At 39.5% G+C, this 27234-nt stretch overlaps 1 long non-coding RNA gene across 1 annotated transcript; it reads left to right on the plus strand.

Annotated features, from left to right (window-relative positions):
* The first annotated feature begins 893 nt into the window (after positions 1-893).
* On the plus strand, positions 894-7911 carry LOC121669909. The gene is made up of 3 exons (XR_006017931.1): positions 894-1032; positions 7139-7254; positions 7509-7911. It is a non-coding gene; the product is annotated as an uncharacterized LOC121669909 (long non-coding RNA).
* Positions 7912-27234: the final 19323 nt, after the last annotated feature.

The following is a 27234-nucleotide window of genomic DNA, read 5'->3' on the forward strand; positions in this document are numbered from 1 at the left end:
TCTGTTTAATACAATTTAATAACCTCTGCAGTTCAGCTGCAGTTTACTTAAAAAGCATTCATTACTCTAAAAAGGTTTTGGAATGAGTGATTCATCAAAGAAGCTAAAATAGCTCAATTTTGTGTCCTGCTAACAAGACACCAGATATTTGTTTAATTGTAAGTGCTTATTCAAAGCATCTACAATTAGCTGTAGTGTAGTTTTGAAAGAAATAGTGTCCACAAGGAGCTGTCATTTTTGTGTGACATGAAGTTACTTCAAAAGTCACAATTTCCCCTGAAGGTAATAAAGTTATCCAATTACACTTCTAGTTTGTTTATTACAATTAGTGTGTTTTGGTGGAGGTTTTTCATGGATAAATGAAAATTAGCTGATAAAACAGCTATTTTCCTGAGCCAGGTAGTAAAACTGATCAAAATAGACCTGTGAGTTTTGGGAGCAGGTGTGCAAAATTTCCCATGGTGATTTTAGGGGGTTTGGTTTTTTGGGTATGTTGTTTGGGTTTTGGTTTTTTTTGTCTTCCGTATAATCCTTGATCCTAAAGGTAAAATAATAACTAACTGCTTTCATTTAGGCTGATTGTGAGTCAAGTCTGTATCTGCTGTGGAAGTTAACTGATGCACCCTCTAACTAAGTCTCTGCAGCACCTTCCTCCTACATAAATGGGCAGGTGGGTTCCTGGTTGTTTTCTTGTGGCCACCAGCACAGCTGAGGGACCCATCTGAGCGACAGGTACTCACATTCATTTGGAATTTTTAATCACAGCTTAACACTTGTCAGCTTCAAAGTACACACTGTTGGGAAACTAGTGTCACATCATGTGATGCAGCAGTTGTGGGGCTGCAAAGAAAACAGATTGTTTGATTATTGTTCTTCTTCCATGGCTAAGGTTAACTGTCTGGACAGCTGCGAGTCAAGCCTTCAAGGCACGCTGCTTTATCTGATGGGTCTCAGTCTTGATCTGGCACATGAAAGGAAATGCGAGGAAGTTTCCAGCAGAGATCACTTTGCAAGTCCAAAGATAAGGGCAAGGTCAAGTTCACTTGTGTTTTCACAGTATCTCGTTACAAACATCAACCCAAGTGCCACGCAGACAATGCGAGTTTAGTCTAGCAGTGGTTTGCACCTTCAGGAGGTTTGTGTTGCTGGAGTATTTTTCATGTTCTGTTTACCAGCATCAAAAAGACCCACCACAGTAAAGCAAGAGCAGTTGCCTTTCTGAAAAGGTGACTCCTCCTTCTAGGGACCAAATATATGGTGACTTTATCCAAGTTTTGATGTTTAACTTGCTCAGGTGTTGCCAGCCTCTCATGGGGCTTCAGAGAAATGTCTGTATTTAGTTAAGGAGAAAGTTGTCATTATCTGTGTTACATTATTTCAGCCCATAAGGTTTCTCCTTTAGGAAACTACCACTTCATCCGTGCCCTTGGAACTGTGGGGGTTTCTGAAGGAATCTGTGAGGTGGAAAAATAGAGCTTCTTCTCTTTTTTTATTTATTTATTTTTTTTTTAACAGTGTTCTTTACGGTTATTGTGAGCAGTGTGTGAAACTTGAGACTTGTGGCCTGCAGGGTGGAAGGAGCTGTCTCTGCCCCATGAGGCTCACCAAAAACATTTCCTGAGTTATGGATGAGCATTGCCTTACAAAACCCAATCGTACACACTGCCCTCCCTCCAAAAACTGTTCCAGTCTCAGTGCTGGCTCCTCAACTTGTAAAATTTTATCTTAATTCCACCAAGGTCTTGGTGAGATCTCCTAACTACTTTTTAATTTCTTAATTATGTATATTGTTATGCTGCAATGCTTTATGGCTTTATGTAATCAGTTTTTCTTATGGCAGAATTGTTGGTTAGTGGTGCACTTCAGCAAAAACCACAATTTAAATTTTTCTTAGCTGTTGCTACAAGCAGTAAATTCTGTGGTTAAAGGAAGGAGCATATTGAGCAAGCCTGTGCACTCTTCCGTTCCATCACCTCAAACGCTGGTTTGTGTAAGCTGTGCATGAGGAACAGGTCTGCACACTTGTGACTGCAGTGTAAATGTGATAGTTCTCAACATCTTCCACAGAGAAGCAGAAGTTGTGAGGGTTTTTCTCTCCTTTTTTTTTTTTTTTGATGTCTGCAGATGTCTTCATTTGATATTTTAAAAAGGAAAGTTGTCACCCTCAAGTTAAAAATCCATCCAGTCAAATAAGTCAGCCTTCTTTCATGAAAATGTTTGCTATCTATACCATAAAAACAGAAGATTATAAATTGGCTGTAGAATTTCTTAATTGCTGTCATGCAAATTATTCTACCACTCACATCAATAAGCACAGTCAGTACACTGGGTAAAGAGATGCCTTTCTGAATCTTTTTGGGGTCCCTTTCAGAGAGACAATTACAGTGGTGCAAACTATAACATAATGGTGAAGTTAAGGTGAAGTGAACGATGTGTTGCTACACAAAGCTTGCAAAGATAGAGCACTGATCTGTTAAAAATTAGCTATGGTTTTATTTTATTGTAAATTCTCCAAGGTTCTAGTCTTCTTTGGGTTTTGGGATGGGTGGATGGCGGTAGTCCTTTTGTCTTTGGAAAAGCATCTTTTATAATTCAAAATGCACCATTCTGGGATGCTTGTATGGTTATTAGGGAGAGCTGTGGGCAAGCTGGCACTAAACTAAACCCTCTGTCCAAATCCCCACTGTGCTCTGAGAGGCAACTCTTACCAAAAGGAGCATTTCATGTCCTCCTGTCTCCTGTGCTGGCATTAATAAGAGCTGGGATGATTTCCTGGGGAATAATGATAGGTGCATGTCCAGCTATGCTGCAGCAATCAGTACAGAAGTGTCCTCCCTGGGAGCAGAGGTTGCCCGAAAGGTTCAGTGCTAGGTGTCAGGGCAATTCCTGCACCATTCTTATCACTTCCTTCATTTACAAATGTGGACTGGCTCAGAGCATTTCTCTGCTTTTCCGTTCTGTTTTCATCATTTTCTCCTAATACCATGAAACCACATTTAACTTCATGTAGTGCTTTCTTCCAGGGAGAGCTGAACTCCATACAAATTTATCCTGATCAATCTGTGTCCAATCTGTTACTGGCTTGATCAGATAGAAATGGATGATATCAGTGAAGCTGGCACATTGCTCCTAACCTTTCCTGATGGTATATTCAATACTTGAAAATACCAAAGGTCTAAATTTAAAGGAAGATCCCATAAAATCACTGTCCCTTTTCCAAGAGATATATAATGTGTATCTCATGTCTCTAAAGTCCCAGTTTGAAATCATGTAGTTTTATTCCCATTTAATGTCTGAGTTATGACATATTCCCCCAAAATACACCCCTAGCTTTCAACTTTTCCTCATTATTCTGCATGCTTTTAAAAATAAAAGTAATGAGCATTTGCCTTTTAGTGACCCTGTCTTTCCTCTTCAAAGCAGTGATTTTTTTATTATTGACTTTCAAAGAGCAAATCATTCCCACTAAGCTGCCACACTTTTTATCCTAATTATTTTTTCAATTGCTGTGTTTTTTATTCTGCATCTGCATTAGTATAACTTTGGTCTTTTCCCTTTTAAAAACAACATTAATGCTCATTTATGTCTTTTTACTTTCCAGCTTTATGAAGGCACTACTGACTCGCACCTTTGTAAACGTCTGCCCTCGAAGTTTTAAATGTTCGCAATAAACACACACTTTTGCTGCTATCATTAGCAGGCATTAGCCATAAATTAGCTACTTCATTTCAAATTCAGCTTCCATTTCTCACAAAGTGCCATCAAGAATCCTTCTCTCCTGGCCAGCTTTACACCAGTGGAGTAGGGAGACCAATTTCAAAATTCTAAGAACTACATCAGAATAATTTTGCAGTCAGGAATATACCCTCCTTAAGTATTTTCTTCCTTTTTCTTGGCTAATGGAAATCCTTTGGATATTTCTGACAGTGTATGCCCCCTGCAATGTCTCTGCTAAAATATCCAGACATTCCAAGATGTTGGTGGCAAGATCCTGATTCATAACTGTAGTAAATTTCTGGTGGGTGTTACTGCCTTTTTAGATCTCTGTGGGAGATCATACCTTTAATCTGTGCAATCAGAATCTCCTGAGCTGTCGTGACTGTGACTGTGCATGTAAAGAACCAGTTGTCCAGCAAGACAATTTATTTCAGTGATGTGTTCATGTGACCTGACTAATTCTGAGGTGGGAGTACTGGCAACAAGGAGGATCTGGCTAGATACGGGCTCTTATTTTGGTCCTTAGATAAAAATGGCATGTCTGCTGTAAGCATGGGATGGACTATATGAAAGACAACGTTGTTTGTGTTCCTCTGATAATCTGCATTTTTAGGTTCTTCACTCAACTTCTTGAGTTTGAAAAGCAAAGACGACCAAAAGGAGATTGTTTTGGAGAGAAGTGATAGCCAATCTGGGGTAGTAGTCAAGATAACCTCAGTGGTGTCATGATTAAATTGTGAGGAGTTAAAAAAAGTTCTGACAAGGTCTTCCACATTAACCAAATTTATATTTTAGAAATTCGGCATATTCTGTTGTTGATTTGTAGTTGATATCCTACATCCACAGACATTTCTATCAGGTGAACAGCAGAGGTTGCCTAGGTCTCCTGGGAAAGCCCATTGTACAGCAGCTTTATCTCCCTGTAATTCAGTTTTTCCACCCCTTTCCTCTCAACTTCCTGTGGATTCCTCATGGTGCTGATATTTGTGCTACAGATGTGCATCTTCTCCTAAGATTTGAGAAGACAACTGTTAGCACCTTCTCCCTGGAGCAGAAGAGATACAGGCCTGAGTTGGCAAGGTGATCTAAAAGCTGCAGGGTAAGATTTAAAATTCTTGGTCCAAGGGAGAGGCCAGAGCAATAACAAGTCATCTTAGAAGGTCTGACTTTAGTTACAGAGACCTACTGCCCTCAAACACATTGGGAAGCCACATTGCTGAGCTTTGTCAGTGTCAGTCTGTGGGGAGGTGCTGTAACATAAGCTGCTTCAGAAATCCAAATGCTTTGTTCTCTGATTTTTAATTATTATTTTTATTCTGTATTCTACCCAAAGTATTAATTCCTTTTATAAAGTCACTCCTGATTTACACACAAATGTGCTAGTCCCCTTCTGTTCCTGTCTATCTTAGAAGCAGCATGAGAAATTCAGCTTTTCCTCACTCAATTTTTAGTAAAACACAGTAATAATTATTTTTTAAATAGAAAATAGACTCAGGGTAGGGATCTTGCATTTTGAAAGGCACCATTTAATAAACCAAAGACAGATGGTCACTTGTACTCATAATTTCTTCTTACAAAATGCAATTTGAATTCATCTCGGTGGGTTCAGAATATCTTTTTTTCTATGCATAAGCCAAATTTCTTTTCCCCTCCAGCTTACAGAGGAATATACACTAGATAACTTGACTTTTCCATTTTAGTAAGCTGTAAATCTATTTTTAAACAACGATTGTGTTCGAGGTGCTCCTTTTTAAAGGGTTTTTCTCTTCTCTGAAAGGGCTTTCTGGCCTCTGAGTTCTCCAAGTCCTGGAAGATTGATGCCAAATGTCCCCATTAGGGTGGTGTATGTGGATATGGACTTTCAGGAGGGACATTTGCATGTATTTCATGTTCAGCAGTAAGGAATGGACACAATACTCATATCTTTAAGCCAGTCGTAGCCAACAGGTTCTTCCTCAGCAGCCTTGCATGGGCTGGCTCCTGTGTGGGGTCAGGATGAGTCCTGGGGTTGGTCTTTTTGGGGACAACGGAAATGAATGTCAGGAAAATTAATTCACTGTGTTTCCTTCTGGGTCTTTGTTGCATCTCTGGAGGAAGATGGAGGAAATCCATGCATGAAAAATCTACCAAGGGATATTTTAAAAAGACAACATCTGACTTGAAGTCCCTGAGCCACAAATTGCTGGGAGTTGGGAAAGGACACCTGGGAAAGTGTTGATTACTCTCCTATTACAGTCATCTGTATTTATCTTTTATCACACAGGATAATTTGGCTTCAACTAGTACAGCTGTTTGTATGTCTTGCAACTTGGATTTATATGGATTTATTGATACATAGTGGATATTCACATGTCTATTTTAACTAATATGTGGTGCAGTTCTTCCTAAATCCTCTTTAGAGCCAAAGGGGAGAAGAATATTCACACAGAAGGTGTTTCAGAGAAACCTTGGGTTCTCTTTGTCTCTCTGCAAAGATAGCAGAGGGAGATAAACCAGCTGAGCTGGCTGATTTAAACTGCACTGTGTTGAGTGGTTTCCACACCACCACTGAAGATACCCCCTTAACACAGGACGTGCACAATCTGGGGCAAAGTCCTGTGTAATGAAAATTCATTTTGTGCTGTTTCAAAACACCACATCAGATTTAACAGCAAGTAACAATCATAATGCAACTGCTCTGTTTCATGGCTGCGAGGAGAACAAGACACAAAGGGGCTTTTTGTTGAGGGGTGTGTGGCTCTTTATCACCACTAAGCTGCAGTGTAAAATTCCCTGTTTCTCCTGAGCCCACGAGGGGCATCTCCTGACCCTTCCTGATGCTCGGTAGGGTGGGTGGGTAGCTCTTTGTCTCTGTGAGCAGCTGCCATCCTGGTGGCTTCGCCTTTGCTGCCAGCACAGAGCCCAGCAGAGGAACAACATGCAAAGATTCAAGGGGTGGAGGGGAGGCTGTGGCGGGGGATGAGGTCCCACAGCTTGGAGGCTCTGCTGTAAATGTTTGTGACAGGACTTGCCCCTTGAGCTGTGCTGGAGCTGCCACAGATCCTGGTCCCATGGGCCTCCAGCCCCGCCTGTTTTCTCACTTTTTGAGAGAGAAGCACTAGAATAACAAAAGACTCTTTCTGACACTTTTCACTGTTTTTTGCTCCCTCTCTCTTTTTTTTGTCTGGGATTATGTTGAATATAACTTAAGCCCTAGTGCCCTCTTCTGATCTTGGAATAGGTGTCAGTTCTCAGCACACCTGTCCCTGCAGCTCCTGCCCAGCAGCCAATTGTTTGAAGTTAGGCAAGCATTTTGGGGACACAGGTATTTAATTTGTAATCAGCTTTAAAGCTTTCAACATTTACTCTGATCAGAAACAGGAGCTTAGGCATAAATTAGCCTTTTCTATTTAAAAAAACATTTTTTTTTCTCCCCCAGCAGGAGCTGTAGGCTTGATGCAAACTCCACAGAAGAAAAGGGATAAACCCTTATCAGCTCTGGCCCAGCCCTTCACAGAGCACGTTCTCTGGCTGGTAGAGTCACTTAGGCTGAAAGAGGTAAACTATTACGAGATCTTCAAGGAACAAAGACTAATTAAGGATAATCTTGTAGAAAATGTTACTCTTTTTTGGATGTATTTAACATGGGGCATACTGGTAAGTGATAATTGTACAATTCCTTGGCTTTTCAGTGCTAGTAACCCAAATTTAGTTTGTGTCCTTATATCTAGACATATGTAATACATATTAGGTAAATCTCTGACACTCAGATAGCTGCAGACTGTATGAATTAGTTCATTCATCATTTCCAGGCTGCCACCTCTGGGATGGAAGGAAGCACCTGGCAGGGAGCACACAGCAGTTCTCCACAGCAGCCTCAAAGCCAAGCCAGAAACCCTGCATCCAGTTTGTATTGTGGGGTGGTTCCACACAAGGGGAACTAGAAACCTCTTCTTTACAAAAATGCACGTTTGCTTTCTAAAATCATATTTTTTACTGATAGCCATTGAAAAAAAAAAGTACAATATTTGCCTGTAAGGCACATGATATATCCCAAATATGCTAAACGTTGCTAAATCTTCTAATGCTAAATTTACTACAAAATAAGGTTATGAATTAATTTTCACAGTCCTGGTTTTCCTAGACTGTGTCTGTTTGCTTATGTTTTAAGTAGATAATATTCTGCAAACTGAGAGTTGTGCAACTGCAAATAAACATTCTCTACTGACCAAACTATTTGTTGATAATTTTGGATGGGAATTTTTGAGATACTGATGGGCAGATTAACACTAAAGGCCTCTCTAGCAAGAGGTTTAACAACACATTAAGCAACAAAAGGGATATTTATAGCATTTTCCTGGACTATGTGTTTTCCAGCTCTCTATTGCCATCTTGAGTCCCTGACTGCCTTCAACAGAAAAAGGAAATTGGGGCGTAACGCAGATAGAGACAAAGAGAAAACAGATTTGCAGTCCTGATGACCAGGGCCCTCTCCAGTTATCAGGTGAAAGTCATCAAGTGTAAGAGAAACAACATTATTTACTTCAACTGAGGTTATACACGCTGTGACACACTGCAGGGAGAGCTGAAGGGAAATGCCAGGGCAGGGTTATGTTGGTGCACATTTGTTCTAAGGGGTTGCAGAATGAGGTTTTTGGAAAGCAGCTGAGCTTCGGGCCCATGGGGAGTTCTTGGATATGTGCACCCTGCAAACACCTCTGTCAGAGGAGCTGGTAAGAGTTTAGAGTACATTTGCAGGTGGATTGTAAAAATCTGAAAGCACTGCCCTTCCTCCTATGCAGATGTTTGGATACCATTCTCTTTGTCCTATAGTTGCCCTTCACAAAATTCTCACTTTCCTCTGAAAATCAGTAGGATGGGAACTGCAGCCCCTGATCCATCCTATGATATTTTAATATGTAGTTACTACATAATAAGAAAACCTATGGATTTCCAAGTTCTTTGGGATAGGTGGCATGAGAAAATAGAAGCCTGAGGCATTTCCGCTGTTGGCATTTCTCTAACACCTCCTGCTTTTTACCTTGTAATGTTCAGACTCCTTTTTATTGGTTTATAACTTTTAGAAGTCTTTCTTTTTATTGTTATTATTCCCTATTCTCTTCCACTGCCTTATTTCACACTTGGTAGCAGTGTTTTCAGCCAGCGTTCAGAGCTCAGTATTTTATGAGTAATGAGTGTCCCAGGCAGCAGGAATACAATTGTGAGATCATTGTTACTAATTGAATACTTGCTGGGGGATCTCTTCCCCTCTACTGAGTGCTTGACATAGACTAAAAATAAGCTGCTAAACTTGATTCTAATAAAATCTACTGTCCATAGCTGAGTCTTGAGTGTATTGGGGCATAATATTAGCAATCCCAAGTACTTTCCTCTTCCAAACAAAGGATAGTGTTTTAAGGTGCCATTTACACCCTTTTAGTAAATCTCAGAGTAGCTGCTGACACTAACATGGTTTGAACTGTACTAGCACAGGGTTAAATTAAACCCTGATGAAAACAACCTGGGCTGGATTTTCCACCCTGCTTTCTGCTGCTGCTCTACTGCAGCCAATATTGGTCCTCCCTCTTGGTTTGTTGGCCTGGGAGTTTCTGCAGTGCCAGGCTAATACAAAGAGCTTCTAGACCCCCCCCTGCTAGGGCTGGGGTGAGATGGAGGTGCAATTCCTCAATGCCCCAGTGCAGGTAAAACTATGAAGGTGTCAGGCCTCTAGGCTGTTACTCCATAGAATAATTGGCACAAAGGAAAATTGTATGTTTTGTGAATGTTTTGTGCTGGCTGCATTTGAACAAATGGGTGTCTCCCCAGGCCTCTGGAAATCTCAAGTCATGTGGTTTTGTACTCATTTCAGTACTTGCTTTGCCCTCCTAGGGTCTGGGCGGTTTTTCAGGTACTGGTAATATATCAACCTTAGCATCTCTTCAAAAGAATAGCCTCATTTATTGGATTGTGCCTTCTGTGCTCTGCTGGCAATGGCCTTCCAAAGAGGTGCTTTGGCACACCCATCCTGGGCTCTCAGAATTCATAGAGCTGATTATTTTTAATGACATTCTTGGAATAATCTCTGAATGGTGTGTATTTGCATTTGTATTGATGTCATCCCACTGCTGCAGTTCTGTCTTCAATGCTCCTTTTTATATATTTCCTGCAAGTGCCACATTAAATGATCATGGGATCCTTGGAAAAGCAACAGGAAATTATATAATGGTGCCCACAAGTCTGTGTATTGACTTTTCCACAGACTTGCTGGTCTCTGAGCCTAAAAATTGTTGGTAAAACAAAGATATTTGATCTTATTTTTCTGTTCTTGATTCTCGTTAGTGTCTGAGAAGTCCTGGTCTTTTTCTGTTCTATTATGGGATAAAGAAAATGATAAAAAGAGCTAATTATAGAGATTATTGTGGGTTTGATTATATGGATAGTTGTTTAATTTAGCTTTACATTCTTAAGTAACTATTAGCAGGAATTCAGATGGTCACACTGTGTCATCTGCAAGTAAACGACAACTTGCACTGTGATGAGCAGAAATGTCTGCGTAATAGAATCATAGCTCTGGTATAAAACTTGTAGGACATTGAAAGAAATAATTGCCTTTTAAGTCTACTTCAAATAGTCTACTTCAAATCCTTCAAACCATAAAGCATAACCTATAAAAATGGAGGAAAGCTACAGGGAAAACTGTTGTCTGTGGCATTGTTTCTCAGTACGTGTGAAATACAACAGTGCAAGGCAAAGGTTTCTGTGGAAAATTGTAGAAAAACACCTGATGCCAATGTCATAGAAACAGGAATAGCTGTAAGGCCTGTGCTTTTGGCCATGTTCAAGGGCTTCTCAAAATGCTTCTTGGAATATTTTGAATATTTATAGCAGAGAATTCAAAATCCTTCTCTTTGTTGGCCTGAAAATAGCTTTGCTTTTGAAGATACAATGACTCTTCCTGGTTTCTTGTGGTGGTTTTACCAAATAACTTCCCTCTCTCATGGGTTTAGTTTTTATCTGAGGGATAATATATCCCATAGACGCTGGAAATAAACAACATATTACATTGCTTAGAGCCTTCCTGCCTCATTTGGATAATTCCTTCAGTAAATTCCCTCCTCGTCCGGGATGATTCCTTGACCAATTTCAGCACATTCCTTTAGAAGTCTCATCAGTGGGTGAGTGCCAGTGCATGTCTCAGGGTGGCACAGTGTGGGGTGGTGACACTGCACCGAGAGCTGTCTGGTCCCTTGTATCACACTGCTGACAGTGACCTGCCAGGAGCCCTGGTGGTACAAATGAGGTGATAAACTGATAGTCACACACCGAGGAGACCAAAAGAGCAGTCAGCCTGCTCTGAAAGCTGCAATGAAGCCTTTCTCTGCGTTAAAATAACTCTGGTACCAGGAACAGTGTAATCTTACCAGGGTGAGGTCAAAAAGTGCTGTTTTACCCTGAAGCAGAATACTTGACTCAGGCAGTAGATGAAATTAATCTCTCCTGATCTCTCCATTGCAACTGCTGGATGGCTTCCAAGGCTCGAGCAGGCCTGTGGAGCATTAGCTCGAGTACTTCAGGATTCCTGTGGGCTGAAAAAAGACACATCCTATAAATGCTGCTTCAGTTCTCCACTCACACCGCTGGCAGCTCTGCAGCAAGCAGAGCACAGGATGCAGTGGCAGATCTCGGTGGCTGAGATTTTCTTTACTGAGCCTCTTCATAGGACTCAAACCAAGTGCAGCTGCCCTGGTTAGAGCTCATCAGTCCCACATTTCACCCTCTAGAAAAGAGGCACTGACAGTTCTCCTAAATCATTAAGCTCCTAGATGGTAATTTAAACAAACAAACAAAACCCAGGGACATTCGGGGTGTGACTGCTGGGAGTATTTTAACTCCACAGGCACCAGATTCTCACACCTACTGTAATTCCTGAGATTCCTACTTCACACTTAATTGAGATTGGATATGGATTCATATGTTCTGAGAGAACAGAGCCTCTCTTTGGCATTTATTTTGTTAACATACACAAGTTGTGACACAAATTTGGAGTTAAACTGACACTGGCTCAATGTAGTAATATACCAAACAGAAAGTTTACTGAAAAACTGTTAATTTTTCCCCCTCCAGCATAGAACCACTGTTTTACTGTGCAACACAAGCTATTTGCTTTCTACTGCTTCGGAGTTTAGACTGCTTGGAGAGGCTGCAAATGAAAACAAAAGGTATTGGAAACCTCTAGTGTATTTCCTGAAAAGTAATCCAACTGAGGAGGTAAATGAGACCGATGGGTTTTGTCATGACTGAGAATGAAGAAAAATTAAGCTTCTCTCCACGGTAAATATTTACATGTTGGGTTGTGTAAAAATTTACTTGGAGGTAAGTATTTACAGTGGAAACAGCAACTGTTCTTTAAATAGCCATAATGTTCTGAATGTTGTTGCTAAAGCTTAGTTACTCTTTCTTCTTTGTTTTCTGACATTGTATGATGAAATGTCAGGTAATACACTTTCAGAGCACGAACCATCATCCTGTTTTATTGGTTTAATCAGTGTGAAAGGAATGATTTAATTCACTATCCAATTACATTCCTGAGTATGTTCATTTTAATAGGCTCAGTATTTCCCTAATTTGTCTGTTAATCATTAGAAATGTATCTCAACTCAGGGACTGCTGTGTCCTGGGTTTCAAGCTGGGATTAGCACAGTTCTAAGAAATCCAGAGCACGTCTGTCTAGTGGAATTAGAGTATTTTGCACACACTCAGGTGGGAGCAAGGGGGGCTGATGGTTTGTGTGCTCAGGGCTGTGTGTGCTCATCTCCACAGGCACCCACCAAGGTCAGGATTGTGACTGGTTGATACAACTTCCTCAGGAGGGTTTAATTACCAGAAAAAGTGCATACAGTGACAGAAAAGTCAGTTTATCATGTGGTTAAATTGGCCTTGCACTTGGATGTTTTTGAGCTGGGCGAGTATTTGTATGTACTTTGTAGTGGCTGTACTGTAAGTGGATCTCTGTGTCTTCACTGGAATGAAACACGTTTTTCTGAAAATTTACCACCTGGTAGGAGTCAGGAAAGGGAGAGATTAACTTGTAGCATTATCACAAACTTGTTCAGCACAAATCTGAAAATTGAATTTATAAATCAGGGATTAGTTTTGCTAGGATACTTTCCCCACAGCAAATTAAATGCCTTGAAAACATTGCTCATCCTTCTTAACTAGCAGAAAATACTCATCATTTATTTGTGGAATTATGAATATTATTTATTTCTACAGTGTTATCTATATAACTAGATGTTTATTAGAAATAAGCCAAGCCTGAGCAGTGAAATTGAAAGGATTTTTTTTCAGAGGTCTAAAATTTGATCATGTTGTTATTTGGACCTGCCATAAAGATAGAACCAAGAAGAAGGTTTCTGATAAGTCTCAGGGTGTACTGCTAAATAAGAACTTCTCTCAAAAGTAATCTGTTTTCATGTATGATTGGGTGATTCCATAAAACCTTGAGTCTTTATTTCCCTTTTTCCTTTCAAAATGCAGTGCTTGTACATGATATAACGTTCTGTTTCCTGTTGGTTGTAATTCGACCAAGAAAGCCAAGCTTCCCAGACCTCTCCGGAAATAGGCTCATTCCCAAACAGAAAAACTGACAAGAGTTATTAATGTCCCCAAAAGCAAGCTCCTCTCTGCAAGACACATAGAAATATTTCAGTCTTCTGCAATCGTGTCAGTGGAGTTAGATAAGTTGTATAATATCTGGGGTCAAGAAGAAAAGATAAAGAAATAACTAAAAGTCACCCTGTAGGCAGCATAATACTTTGTTACAGCTCCAGTATTTAGCAAAGTCCATAGAGACACAACACAGTTTGGATACACCTATGAGAGAAATGATATCATTTTAACAGAGCTCCTTTAAGTGCAATGAAAGATCTGTTTTGATCCCTTCTTGGGGAAGCACATTTTCATGTTCCAGGATGAAACATTTGTTGCTTTTAGCTTTTTATGTTTCTGGCTTTGCAGTGAGAGTTGATTGACAAACAGCAAGTGCCATGTGCCTCCTCCTCACCCTGCAACCAGAAGGTTGGGGTTAAAAGTGAGAGGGAAAAATGGGAGAAGAATAAATGAGACCTCAAGAAATTTGGCAGCATTGGAAATCTGTATGTACAATGAAGCGCTGAATGACACATGAAGGCAAGTCAGATTAATTATAAATTCTATGTGGTAAATTTCAGGATAAAAGTATTTTAGAAACTAAATCCCATATTGGTATGTTGCATTATCCTGAAGTGACCCTGGGCAGCCAAATGTTCTTGCATTCTGTCCTTGGCTCCTTTTTGCATTACACAGGTTCCTAAGCCAAATTTGCAAAGTTAAACATCTGAGCTGTAAATAAAGATCCCTAAAGCCTAATGTGCTTTCCTTGTTCTAAGAGTCCCTTCACAGTATGGCCTCAATTCAACTAAGTACTTAATATGTACTTAAATCCCACTTAAATCAATGGGATTTAAACATTTGCTTAAATGCTTTGCTAAATCATGGCCTATTAAACTGTCTCTGTTGGAGATCAAACTGTAATTTATATTGCTGTGATTTCTTCATCCGGTGTTAAACATGAGACCCCAAACTGCATTTCACTGTAGTCTTATTTGACTGAAGCTGAACTGTTTAGAGGGAATGTGTGTGCAAGACCTGTATTCCTCATGTGCAAGAAACAGGTTTTATTTATTTTGGTCATCAGCTGTTGTAAACTTACGGTCCTGATAAAGGGAAGTCAAATAAGCTCCGTTAAGAGGCTGAAAGTTTCTCACACACCATCATTTTGAAGATGAATAGCATGGAATTTTTCTTTTTCAGTCATGATTACAACTTCTGGTTAAACGTGGGAACATACAGTTATTTGTACAGAACGTAGATACATGAAAATATTTGTAGATGAAGGGAGAAGATTTTTATTCTTTTGCTGATTTGTTGGCAATCTCCTTCTGGTTTTTTTTTTTTTTGGGTTTTTTTTTAGTTTTTTATTTTTTTTGCAAATGCAACTATGGTTGACAAGCAAAACAGCCTTTTGTAGCTGAGGAGGCAGCAAGAAAAGGAGTTGCCAAAAGAGCCGTTAAGACTCTCCAAGTAAGAGTGTAGAGAAAATATGTCAAAAATATTGCAACTATATATAGTACAAATTTTTTAGAAGAAAGTCAGATGTCCCACTATGCCTGGGATGCCCATGGAGATTACTCTGGCTTTATCACTGTGTTTTTGGAAAAGAGTGAGGATGAATGGTGGGAAAGTGAGGACACTTCTTGACTTCTTCTTTTCTCTGCTTGTAGTGGAAATCAGCCAAAAATACAGCTCATATGCCAAGAAAGCCCCAATGAAGAGATGAGTGGAAAATACCAGATGCTTAAATTTGTCTTGGATTTTCTCAAAACTGCTAATACTGGTTTTCTGCTTAATTAGCCAAATAAGGGATGGAGTGCATTTCTCTTTCATGTACAGATATTTCTTGGATCCTATGAGTTAACCACCTCTAGGGCACTGCTGTCCATGTCAGAGGAAGAGACTGACATTGCTTTCCTAGACAACATTAAGAGGGATAATTGCTGTAGAGCACATCCCATACTCCTCACCCATAACACTGCTGCCCTCCCAGGATTCCCCCAAGACTGAGATTCCTGAGGCTGCTCGTTGTCTGGAAATCAGTTTGCATTTCTATCCTGAGAAGGAATCACTCTCAATACATACATTTTTCCAAGCAGACAAGATTCATTTTCAGTCCAAGCATTGCCTTTTGTTCAACGCTTTGTTTGTTGTGTCACATGTAATGACTCCAGTAATATTTGGGAAAAGAGATAACCAGAAAGCCTACAGCATTTGATTAATCTGCTAAGAATATCTGATACAGACAGCAGATGTAAGTGGTATGAATGCATACAATTTCATAGTAATCTTAACATTCCAGTTATTTCCATCATTTTATACAATATACAGATATATTAATATCAACTCCACACTTAGAAAAATGAATACATGCAGGATAGCTTATGTTTGAAACAAATGGATTTCAAGGTAATGTTTATATTCATAATATATTTTAATAATAATTTACTACTAATATTTAAAATCCATGTGTCACCATTTGGAGAAGAAATCCTACTTCAGAATGTAAAACATGCCAAAAATTTAAGGGTTCGTCTCTGATTTGAAAATGCTTGCTATGTACTTTTATATTAATATATATATGTATATGTATATATAATATAAGTGTTTCTTAGCAGGATTTTTTAAACTCTACAGTCAACCATTACAGGATTTCTGTGAAAGGCAGAAAACAGTAAGAAAACAGGGGAGGTAACTCTTTTCTCACATGTCATCTGATGTTACAATTTCTTCATGTCTGTGTGTTTATTGAGAAATCTTTCTTTTGCAGCTTCCTTTGTTCCCAAGCCTGGATAAAAATTATAACTACTTTTAAAAATCTTAGAACGTTGCAGTGCACTTTGTTTCACCTCAAAGGCTGATCTGTGAATTGCACATGAAAGTGCTACATGTTTTCATGTTGGATTTTTTAAGATTTAAAGTTTCCCCAAATATTTACTACTACCCACTCTTTTCTCACAACCAAGAAGTATAGATATAAAAATCCACTCCCTCTGATTTTCACACTCTTTATCACATATTGAATTAAATTAGAAGGAAAATGGAAAAGAGATTAAATTGCAATTATATTACTTTCTTCAAATGATCATAATTTGATTTAATTTCAAATAAAATATTAATAAAGTGCTAACTTTTCTTGGTGGGAAATTCCATTAATGGAACAGTTTCCCAGGGAAACAGAAGCAAAGTGATTAACTGTCCTTTCTGCTTCAGTAATGAGATCTTTCTAAAATAAACAGTTTTGCCTGGTTTAGCATTTGTCTCATGTACTTATGCCCAGTTCTAGAACCTCAACCTATGCTTGGTATGTTCTGGACCTTGTTTTGGGGTCTCTTAACTCTCTGTCTTAATTGTCACACTTTTTAGAGGTTGTAAATTGCAGGCAAGCCACAAGAGAATCTCCTTCAGATTCTATAATAAGAAATAGGAGAAAAAAATCACACACACATCTAATTTCAGTGACACAGTGACTGAAAGTATTTTTAAAAAATAAATGTGAAAGATGTCCATATGCAAGTTCTCGTGAAAAGGTTCAGAGGTTCAAAATTAGATAATTTTAAGGTACTCTTGTGGATGGTTTTCAGTTAGAAAATTGAACTCCAGAAATGTCCCCCTGGCTAAATGAGGGTTTTGCAATGTTGAAATTAATCAATCAACTCTCCAATAAGAGCCAAGCCTCAAATCCACAAGCATGAAACAACAGCTAGTAATGGCTATGTGAATTGATTTCAGAAGGTTAAATGTGCACTTTCAGGGCTTAGAACAAAGTCCTTGTGGCCTTATCCAAAGGGGATATCTGTGTGACTCACATACTTTGCATACACTGTAATAATGAAAATTAAGGGACTGGGTTTAGATGAGGCCATGAAGGTTTTATTCATGGTTGAAATTTAGACCAGAGCTTTTTTTTCTTGATGAACAAGGTCTGTGGAAGTCTGACATGGAGTAACTTTGTTCCCTCTTGGGGCAGAAAAAAGGATGTAAAAAACCCAAATGTACTAAATATATGTGTGATGTTAGATTTTTTTTTTTTTTTGGTTGATGGTTGGGCATATTTAAAGGACATAATAGGATTTTTTGTTAGACCTAGATTAAAATTGACAACAGCAAAAGTTGTTGGCTTCTCTGCTGAGGTTGTGGCTGAGGCTGGCATCAATTGTTTGTTTAAACTTTAGGAGAATCAGTCTGAAAAATGGCTCCATGGTAAGAAGGGGATGTAAATCTGAAAGTAATCATGCCTAAAGCCTGGCTGGGTAGAAATAGGTAAGCTTTGGTTTACTGTTTAGCCAAAACTTTGCTCCAATATTGGCATAATTAAAGGATTTGAACAAGTGTAGCAATTCTGAATGGCAGAGAAACCTGACAAAGAGCCAGGTTTCAACCAAGAGCAGGATAGAGATGGATTCTGGAGAAATCCCATGTGGGTTTTCTCTGTGGGACTTTCCAAACTAAGGCTGTTACTATATATAGGCTAAACAGGGGATTCTGGGTTGTTTGACACTTAATATCTGTTACAGAAGAGGTTTCCAGGCTAAAATCAAGGTTATGTCCTTCAGACCTGCAGAAAATCACAATTACCACAAGGGCATGTAGATCTCCCTGGACTCAAGTGTTTGTGTTACCCATGCTTGAACTGTTTCAGACAGATGAGGTAGAGCTTGGATTTCAGCTGTTCTCACTCAGAGGGAGTGGGAGTCCTTGGCTGAGATTGCTGTTTAGGTGCTGTTGATCTTCCTTGTCAGGGCAACGTTTCCAGGGCTAGGTGACCAGCCAAGCTTTTCCTAGTCAAGCTTTTCCTAGTCAAGCTTGTGTTTAGAATTATGCATGTGTTCCTTGGCTGAATTGGAGCTTTAGACCAAAAGCTGGTGTCAAGCTAGGACATGGCATGGCCAGTTACCAAAAAATCCAAGATGAAAAGGAATGGGTGGTGTAGTGACCGGGCACTGTGAGCAGTGAATGGCAGCCAAGCATGAGAAAGATGGAAGGTTTGACAATCAGTGTAATTAACACAAAAAGCCTAATTGCAGAAAACAGAGATGCAGAGGCTTCAAAAGAACTTCCAAAAAAAGATTTATTTCAAAAAAGCAGAAAGAAAAAGTCATCTGATGCTGATGATTTGAATTGTGTGGAACATATAACCAAAAACTGAGCAGAACAAAACACAAAACAGGAAGGGAAAAAAATCTAAAAAAATCAGGCAAATTATTAATTTATTTTTTAAAATCCTTTTTAATGATGCTTTGACAAATGTCACAAGGATTTGCATTTTTGAAAGAAGCAGCTTCTTGGACTGGCCACATGCATTTGAGGTACTTTGAGCCCTTTAGCTGAGGGCTCTGCATGCTCACTGCGATGCCACAGCCTCTGCAGCCATCTCGTGGGGACACGGCGCCTGGTCACCCAGGAGAGCCAGGCTGGGACACTCAGCTGCTCAGCAGCACAGCCTGGCTGGGAAAGGCTCATCTCTAGGCTCTGCTTCCTTGTCACCATGAATTTTTACTGAGGCAGAGTAAGCAGAGTCCTACAGCACCTGCCAGTGAGTCTGACTGTAAATATTGAGGTGATGCAAATCCTGGGCGTTTTCCCCCTCCCTAATCATCCTAGACTTACAGTAGGAGTAAGCACGAAGAGCCTGGGCACTGGCTGCAAAGCAGCTGAAGGTCCCTTTCATGCTGAAGCTACATCTGCGTGTCCTGGCAGAGCACAAGACTTCCCAAAGGAGCCTTGGAAAGGTTGGCTGTGTTTGACAGCAGCACCAATAGGCTGCAAGGCTGAACAATCTATTTCTGTTTCCTCCTCCCATCAACTCAGATGCCTTCTGTTTTTCTGTTCTCTCTGATTATACCCTTACTGATCCTATCCTGCCAACTCAACCAGCCAAATTCGACTCGGGGACGGTATTTCCTTTTTCGTAATTGTTTTACTGTCTTCCTCTCTATGTCTTCTTGGCAGTTTTTTGCTCTGCAGATCAGTGAAAGAAAGGATGCTCATTTCACTGGAAATAGCAGTCATTTTCCTGAGGGTTTTGTTTATTCAGCTTACAGAAAGGCAGAGACCAAGCAAGCTGATTTGTCCTGACAGGACCAAGTGATGGAGGTACAGGGCCATTCACTTCATGGATTCTTCTCTAAGGACTATTAATGCCTTTTGACTATGCTTATCCCACTGCCAGCAGTCAGCCTTTTGCCCCAGCAGGTGCTGTTAAATATTCCAGGTGAAGCTTCCCTTTCTGCTTCCAGTGATTCACCAGCAGTTTGGGACACAAAGGGATCACAGGCTGTTAACCCAGACAGGTAGAAATATGTTCATCACACTGAATATAATTTCTTTGAATTCCCTAGGTGAAGTTCCTGCAGATCCCTAGCAAGCTGGCCCACTACCACCATTCCCAGGTGAGCTGTCTGTGTTTAACCATCCACTTGACAATGGAAGGATTCCAGTCCTCAGGTTTGTCTCTTAATGACCCTTTTTCCTTGATCTGGTGGGCAGAGTGGAAATGGTTTCTTGGTGGGGACTAGTGCCTGTGTTCTAAATGTGTGGGAGGTCATGGCAAAAAGCTGCCATGAGCTCATAGTCAAGGCTTTGTCAAGAGCTGAGTAGCTGCAGAAGCTGTAACCTTTGTTGCCTTCTAAGGTTCTCTGACTTTGGTCCCCCACTGAAGTTTTTCCTCCCAAGAGCTTCAGAAATGTATGCACAGAAAAGGATTTTTAAAAAAAACCCAACTTTTTTCACCGTTTGATCAGGGAATTGCAGTTTATTGTAGCACTCATTTAAATGCTCAGAAACTATTATCTCCAACAGATGAACTTGCAATGAAAAGGATTAAACAGCCAAACCACCTGTGTTTGTGTAAAAAGCACCATAAATTGATTAAGTAGTTGTCAACCGGATCTGAGATGTGGGATGAGATATGAGAGCTAAATCGAAGTATAATTACCAAAGGTGTAATAATTATTGATGTGGCTACCCAGGTTTTCAAAAATGTTTGTTACTTAAAGAAAATCTTCAGACATCTCAATGTTTCCCCTCTAACTTCTGTTCCTAGGAATCTCTCAAGAATTTTCCTAACCTGATAATTTCTCTTTGTGTGTCACTCATGTTATTTGCTGAAACACACACGGTCCACGAACAACCAGTGAAACTCACTGCTAAATGATCTTTTACATATTCTGAGACCTGGACACTTAGACAATGTCTGTTTATCACACTCAGAAGAATTCCTTTTGGACTGGTTTGGATATGGTGTGAGTCAGAGCATCCTGGGTTCCAGCATTAGCTCTGATGCAATCTGCTCCCCTCCAGTCTCTCCTGTTGCTGTCTGGTTGCTGCATTGCTACATTTCCCACTTCTGTCCAGTTGTACTTGGCAGACACTTCCCAAATCAGGGGACAAATGCTTTAGGCATTGCTTTCATGCCTTGACTTTTCTTTCTACTACAGAGTTTCCTGCGAGGTGCTGCACTGGCCACAGGGAGAATACAACCATCAGGAATGGGCGCTTGAGAGTTTTTACCTTCTAAAGCAGAGATTTATGATCCAGTGACTTGAACCTTTCACTTTCAGGTATTCTTAGTTTCCAGCTGATCTACAGAAAAGCACATTGATGTTAAATGTTCCAGGAAATCCGTGTGTGTCACCTCAAATGACAGAATCTTGTTTAGCTACATTCATCTTTGATTCCAGTTGTTTTGTCTCTCTGCATGTCTGCAGATTATTCAGTTGGCTTTTTTTTTTTCCACAGAGAAGCACAGGTTCCTAAGCTCATTGATCTGGTTTCTTCATTTTAGGTCATGTTACAAATTTCAAATCAGGTTACAAGAAAATCAGATTAGTTTCTTGTGCTTAAACAGAACACTTAAATGTCTGGACCTGGTACTTAAAAACTTATATTTTACAGAATTTGTCTACTTTGGGCGTGCAGGAGGAGCAGAGCACTCAGTACTGAACGCATTGCCCTTAATTTTATTTCAAGGACACTTTTCACAATAAGTATACGGTGGATTATACTAATAATGCGAGATAGTTATTTTCAGAAGCATGCTCCAGCAGTTGAAACATCAGTGCTGTTTCAACTGTAAGTTTCATTTACTTTCTTCAGGAAGGACTATGAATGTGACAGATCCCATGTTCTGCACTCCAAGCTTGTTTTATGTTCTGGCACTTGCAATATATTGATTTTATTATCCATCATTACGAGAAGAAAGAAATTAGTTTTTATGAAAATTAGACAATGGAGTCACATTTCTAGGAAACATTACTCATCGGAATCAGACCCCTCCCTTTTGTATAAGAAATCATCTAACTACTGATGAGAACTTCACCTTTCAGCAGAAGATATTATTTCTCTGAATGTATTTATTTGTTCTTGGTCAGAGGGTGTGGGACCAGCCTTTGAACAAAGCTGTTATTGCATCCCCACATTTTCCCCTGCTCCACGATGGCCAATGAATGGAAGGTGGAGTCCTTGTCCTATAAACAATATTTCCAAGGTTTTTATGGCTGGAATCCTTGGTTGTACTAGAGCATCTTCAAAGCCCTTAGCAAGCACTGGAAAAAGGACTGAAAACCTTCAGTAGGCTCTGAATGGGAGCTTAAATATCCCTTCAATTAGATTTGCTGTTGATAAATGTTAAAAACAATAATATTTTTCTAGCCACCTGCAGATATTAAGCATTTAATGTGGCACTGGATATTTATGCTATACTGAAGAAGTAGTGCCTAAAAAGTTCACTGAATAATTAAGCAAAAAAGGTTAAAGTAAAAAACATTCCATTCTTAATGTTACTGATATTAAAAAGTAAAGAAAAAAACCCCAACCTTAAATGAAAAAGTGGTGCAGTTTATATATCTAAGAGAGGAAGGAGGATAATAAAAGCTTTTTCTCCATATTAGGGGATTTTTTTCCTAATTAATTGCTCACTCCTTATTAGCAGATCAAAAGAATGGCTTTTTAGTTCTGAGCACTGACCTGGACTTCAAGTGGGGATTTAACTGTTTCGAGACTTTTGCATCAGTCTCCTGTGACTTTAGTGCTCTTGGGTTTATCTTGGCTTCCCATTGCCATCCTATGCTCTGCAATTAAACTTGTGACTGAATCTGCAGCATTTATTTGAGGGTTTTTTTTTTTTAGCTGAAAACACCTTCTTTTCGATGTTTTGTTTATGTCCTAAGAGTTAATCTCAATTTTCCTCCCCAAAGGAACCCGTTAACGCTGGGAGCAGCTTGGCCACACGGTGGAGCGTTCGGCTCTCTCTCTGCAGGGAGAAACGCTCCAAAAGCTGCCGGGATCCTCCAGCACAAAGGGATGCTGCAAGTCCTGTGAGTTCTCCCGGAAGCACCGATCTTTACGGTGATTTATGGTTATACGTGTAATAAGAGGTGGGAATGGCTTTTGCCCCTGCCCAGGTCTGGAAACGACATCTAATGGGGAAATTAATTAGCAGTGCGTTTAATTCAGGCCAGCAAATGCAGTTTGCCCTCAGCATGACGACTGCACTCTTAGCCTCCTGTCACACGCAGGTGAAGGGGTTCTCATCCTGCTGATGACCCCGGATACATCAAATCCATCACACAAATACATTTATGTTACAGATAAAAGCAGGGTGCTGTCCTCACCCTGTTCCCCACGGGACTGCTGCCTACAAAGCTCATTATTTGCTTTGCCTTCCTCCAGGCTCATCTTGTGCAGAGCTTGACTTGGATCACATGGAAGGGAAAGGCTAAGGACCAGCAGCAGATGCAGGAACATTACTTAATAAATTGCTAATACATCCTCATTAACAGAGAAGCCCTTCCAGAGTGGATATTAAGACAAAGAGCTTTTGGCATTAGTGCAGACTTAAGGGAACATCTGCGTTTGTGATGGCAGAAGATTCATTGTGTGATAATAGAAGGAGCCTCAAAGGAAAATCCTTTTACTCATAAAAAGTAAGACTTTTTATAAGAACTTTCACTGATGTTCTTTCTGTGGTTTTTTTCCAGATGTCACTACTTTCATCACTTTTTCTTTCCTATTGATAGATCCATTTAGAAATGAATACACATCCTGAAAGAACTAATTAAACCATGCACCAATACTTCCAGTAGTTCTGTTTTCTTGTTCACCTTCATGTGCTTTGATTTACAATACAAATCTAGAGGTCTGCACAGGCTGAGTTAAATAACTTCCTACCTTGGAGTTGGTTTAGTTTAATTCTTTAAGCATTTAAACCAGTTACCCAATTAAACAAGTCAGTATTAGTTACAGCTGAGATGATTTACAAGTTGAGAAGAGATTGCACTCATTTAATTAAACTTAAAAAAAATTGATTGAATTCTGTTGATATATTTTCTTCATTTAAATGTCACCTTAGAAACATTTTTAAATTGTGAAAAGAACTGCACATCTTGAAACCTTGAGAAGAATATATGGGGTTGTTTAAAAGTGGGAACTTAATGATTATACCATAAGCAGGAAGTACAGGAAAGGGGAGTGAAAAAAAAAAGAAATCAGACTTAGTTTGTTGTGCAATACTAATGAAAAGCTAAATATTAATGATAGGTTGTGAGTCATAATTTTCTTATTAAGATTTAAATTGTTTTGCTCGAGCAGAGCCTCTGAGGCTGCCCATATGCATCTTCATAGCACATCTCAAATCTTAGATGGGTTAATTTAGCAAAGCCCATGCTGGCTATTAAAGAGCTTTCTCAAAACGTTCCACCTACAGAGGATATAAAACGTACCATGAGACCAGTGAGCACAATAGATGAACTTACAAAAACCAGCATGTGTTTAATGTGTGCTGGCAGGAAGGGGATCATTACCACAGTAACTAAGAAAGTCTCCTCACTGCTTATATGATTTCAGGCTTTTCTTGTAACTTTTGGGCTCAAATGCTTGATGTCCATAACCTCAATGATAATTAATTCAGCAGCAGATAAAGGTATTTGCATGGTGAGATCCTGGGAAGAAAGGACTGTTTGAAATACATGTATTAAGATTTTGTTAGTGTTTACCTAATGTTTGTAAGCTGCATTTTGTGTTGTTTTTACAATCCTTTTGCACTGAGTGTAGCACACACAAAAGCCCCCCAAATGCAAGCAACAAAAAATTCTGAGATCCTCACTTTAAAAAATGGGTTAAGAAAGGATCCTCCCTTCAAGATGTGAGTGCTCCATGTGGTCTCCCAGGAACTGGGCTATGAGCAGTTAATGCAAAGGCTATGGGACTGACTTCCCATCCACTGAAGGCAGGGGCAAAAATATTATTTTATTCATCATTGCAGTGTTCCCCCTGTTCAGCTGAATCCCATCAATTCAGAACACTCAGAAGTTCTATAGCTGTGTCTTTTCCTTTTGAGACTGAAAAGCTATTATGAGAAAATTTGTTATGTTGAAAAAGTGAGGGTGCTAATGGATTATGAAGTGTCTGGGTTAACCTTACTAGGGATGTTTTCATTGGGATAACTCAATTTAATATAGCATAATAGAATTTTCTAGTGTATGTGAAAGTCCAAATGGTGATGTGTAAAAGCAAAGATGAAAAGTCCCTTTGAGAAATCTGTTTGAAAGCTGATTATCTGAAATCGCTGTAACCTTATAACTGCTTATTCTAGTGATGAGATAATGATATAATTTAGAAGTGGGTGGCTTAGTGATGTATGTTTCATTTAGATTCTTCCTAATAGGTGACATTTGTTGAAAGCTGGCTCTTGAACTGTGCTGCATGCCTTTGCTATCTATCTGCCTTGGAGCTGTTGGAGACTGTAATTGCATTTTGCTTCATTTCCTGTATAATTTATGTGAAAATCCCTCAGTGGCAGGAAAGTACAAAGTCCAGATAATGAGTACGTGACAATGTATAAGATTTAAGATGGCTGTTTAGGTTGCAGCTTGAACTGCCCATGACTCAGGCACTTTCAAGGTCATCTGATATTTACTAAGCTCAGGCACCACAGTGCTTCTGAGGCTGTAGAAAATTAAAAACATTTTGTCTGCTTTTAATAAACATCAATCTCAACATCATCATTCTTAGCTGTAGGGGTGTGTCTTCGGGGTAAGAAGAAATCTCCACATTTATTGCACTGAGTTACTGCAGCATTTAGCCACACTGCCTTTGTGTGAAGAATATTAAAAATAAGTTTTCTGCAAGGGTGTCATATTTTGAAGTCTCCAAAGCTTTTCTTTTTTATTATGTTACACTTTCAGAGTTTCCCCTTGGCAGTTTCTTGATCTATTTCTAGATCTATTTTTTTAAATTAATGTGTTAGGTGCTGAATTCAGGTGATCATGTTACCACAGCCTGGTACCCCCAGCTTTCCCAAGTACAGTGTTGGTGCAATATCCTGCAAAGAAGAGGAATAAGCTCATCTCTGCAGACAGTAATTTGAGTAGCTGCCTTTGTGGTTTTTTCTTGGACAATGATGATTACTGTTTGCTAATGAGTTAAGTATTGTGTACCTAAGCAACCTCCTAGGTTGTAGTAGAATTACTAACATTCCTTATGCAGTGAATTAAGCTCATCTGAATTTCCTCACCCCTTTTTTATGAACATCTCCTTTGTGAAAAGGTTAGTCAATAAATGTAGGTGAGCTAATCTTACTATTCCAATGCCAAACCCTCTAAAATTAGGGTGCAATTTTGTCCTGGGAAATTGAGTGGATGTTACAAAAAGCAAGGAAACTAGAAATAGATTTTTATGGATGTCTGCTCCAGACACATCCCACCTCTTCCAGGCTTTTGACTAGTAAGGTTGTCCCAGGTGTCATCACTCTGGAAAGCCCTGGCTATTCACTTACTTTCTGCCATTGTGAGCTCCTGGAACTCTTCCTCTCTTATTCTAAAATGAAAAAATTATTTTCTTAAAAATTTATTTATAAAACGTTCTAAAATTTTCGTCTTCATTTTCACTGACTCCTAGGTCTGGCTTGCAATGACTCACGTAAGTCTGGAAAATAATTTGGTTACAGTGCTTTCAAAAAGGTGTCTGGTGACATGCACATGTCTGTGGGATGCACATCATACGGCTGGGGTAGGCAAAGCTGCACAAAATACTGATTTCCTCATAGCAGAAGTAGCTGCAGATTATGTATTATCCTTGAAAAATCAGTTTCTGATGGTGTTTAATTACTTTTTGCCACCTGAAAGTAGAGAGCTGCAAGTCCCAGGGACAGTGAGCCAGGCTGGCCAGGGCAGTGCTGCAAGCCAGGCATCAGCTGAAGTGGCTGTAAAAGTTGTTGAGGCCTGTTCTGCCCCACCATGGGTGCTTGGCTTGGCATGGGGCTGTTTGTTTGTCCTTTGCTTCCCTTGTTTTCTTTCCTTAGCCTCTGTTTTCAGGTCTTTAAAACACTCCTGAAAATTTCCTGGTTTCAATATATTCTCTTGTGAGTAGTACTGTCACAGAAATCTATATTTTAAAAGTCATGATACTCATCCAAGAATAAAAATAGTCGTCTCATGATGCTGGAAGATCAGTTAACTGCACAGGAGGAGTTTTTTAAATGGAATATTTTTTTATGTGGGATGTGAATTCAGAAAGAAAATTGAACTACAATGGGAGTATTCCCCTTGATCCAAGTGTGATAAACGTCAGTAAGAGTTATGAACATGCTGAAATTGAAGAGCAGAACCTACTGTATGAAATTAGACTGTCCAAACAATCTAGAGGGAATGATTTACCAGAGCTCAGTAGATCAATTTTATTCTCAGTAAGTGAAAACGATGGCTTTGGCATTGGTACCCTGGAAATCCCATAACTGCCCTTATGTCCAGCTGCACATTTGTGTTACCTCTGGGGACTAAACAGGTGAACTGAGACTGCAATTTGAGAATGAAATGTCTGTCTTTGAAGTCTAGCTGGGGTGTCTTTTGATCTTAGTACTTTCAGCTCTAAAAGTAAAGGCCCCCTAAC

This window comes from Corvus kubaryi, unplaced genomic scaffold (assembly GCF_017639235.1).
Source record: "Corvus kubaryi isolate FWS band 111438036 unplaced genomic scaffold, C.kubaryi_AGA036_p1.0 37394, whole genome shotgun sequence".
NCBI lineage: Eukaryota > Metazoa > Chordata > Aves > Passeriformes > Corvidae > Corvus > Corvus kubaryi.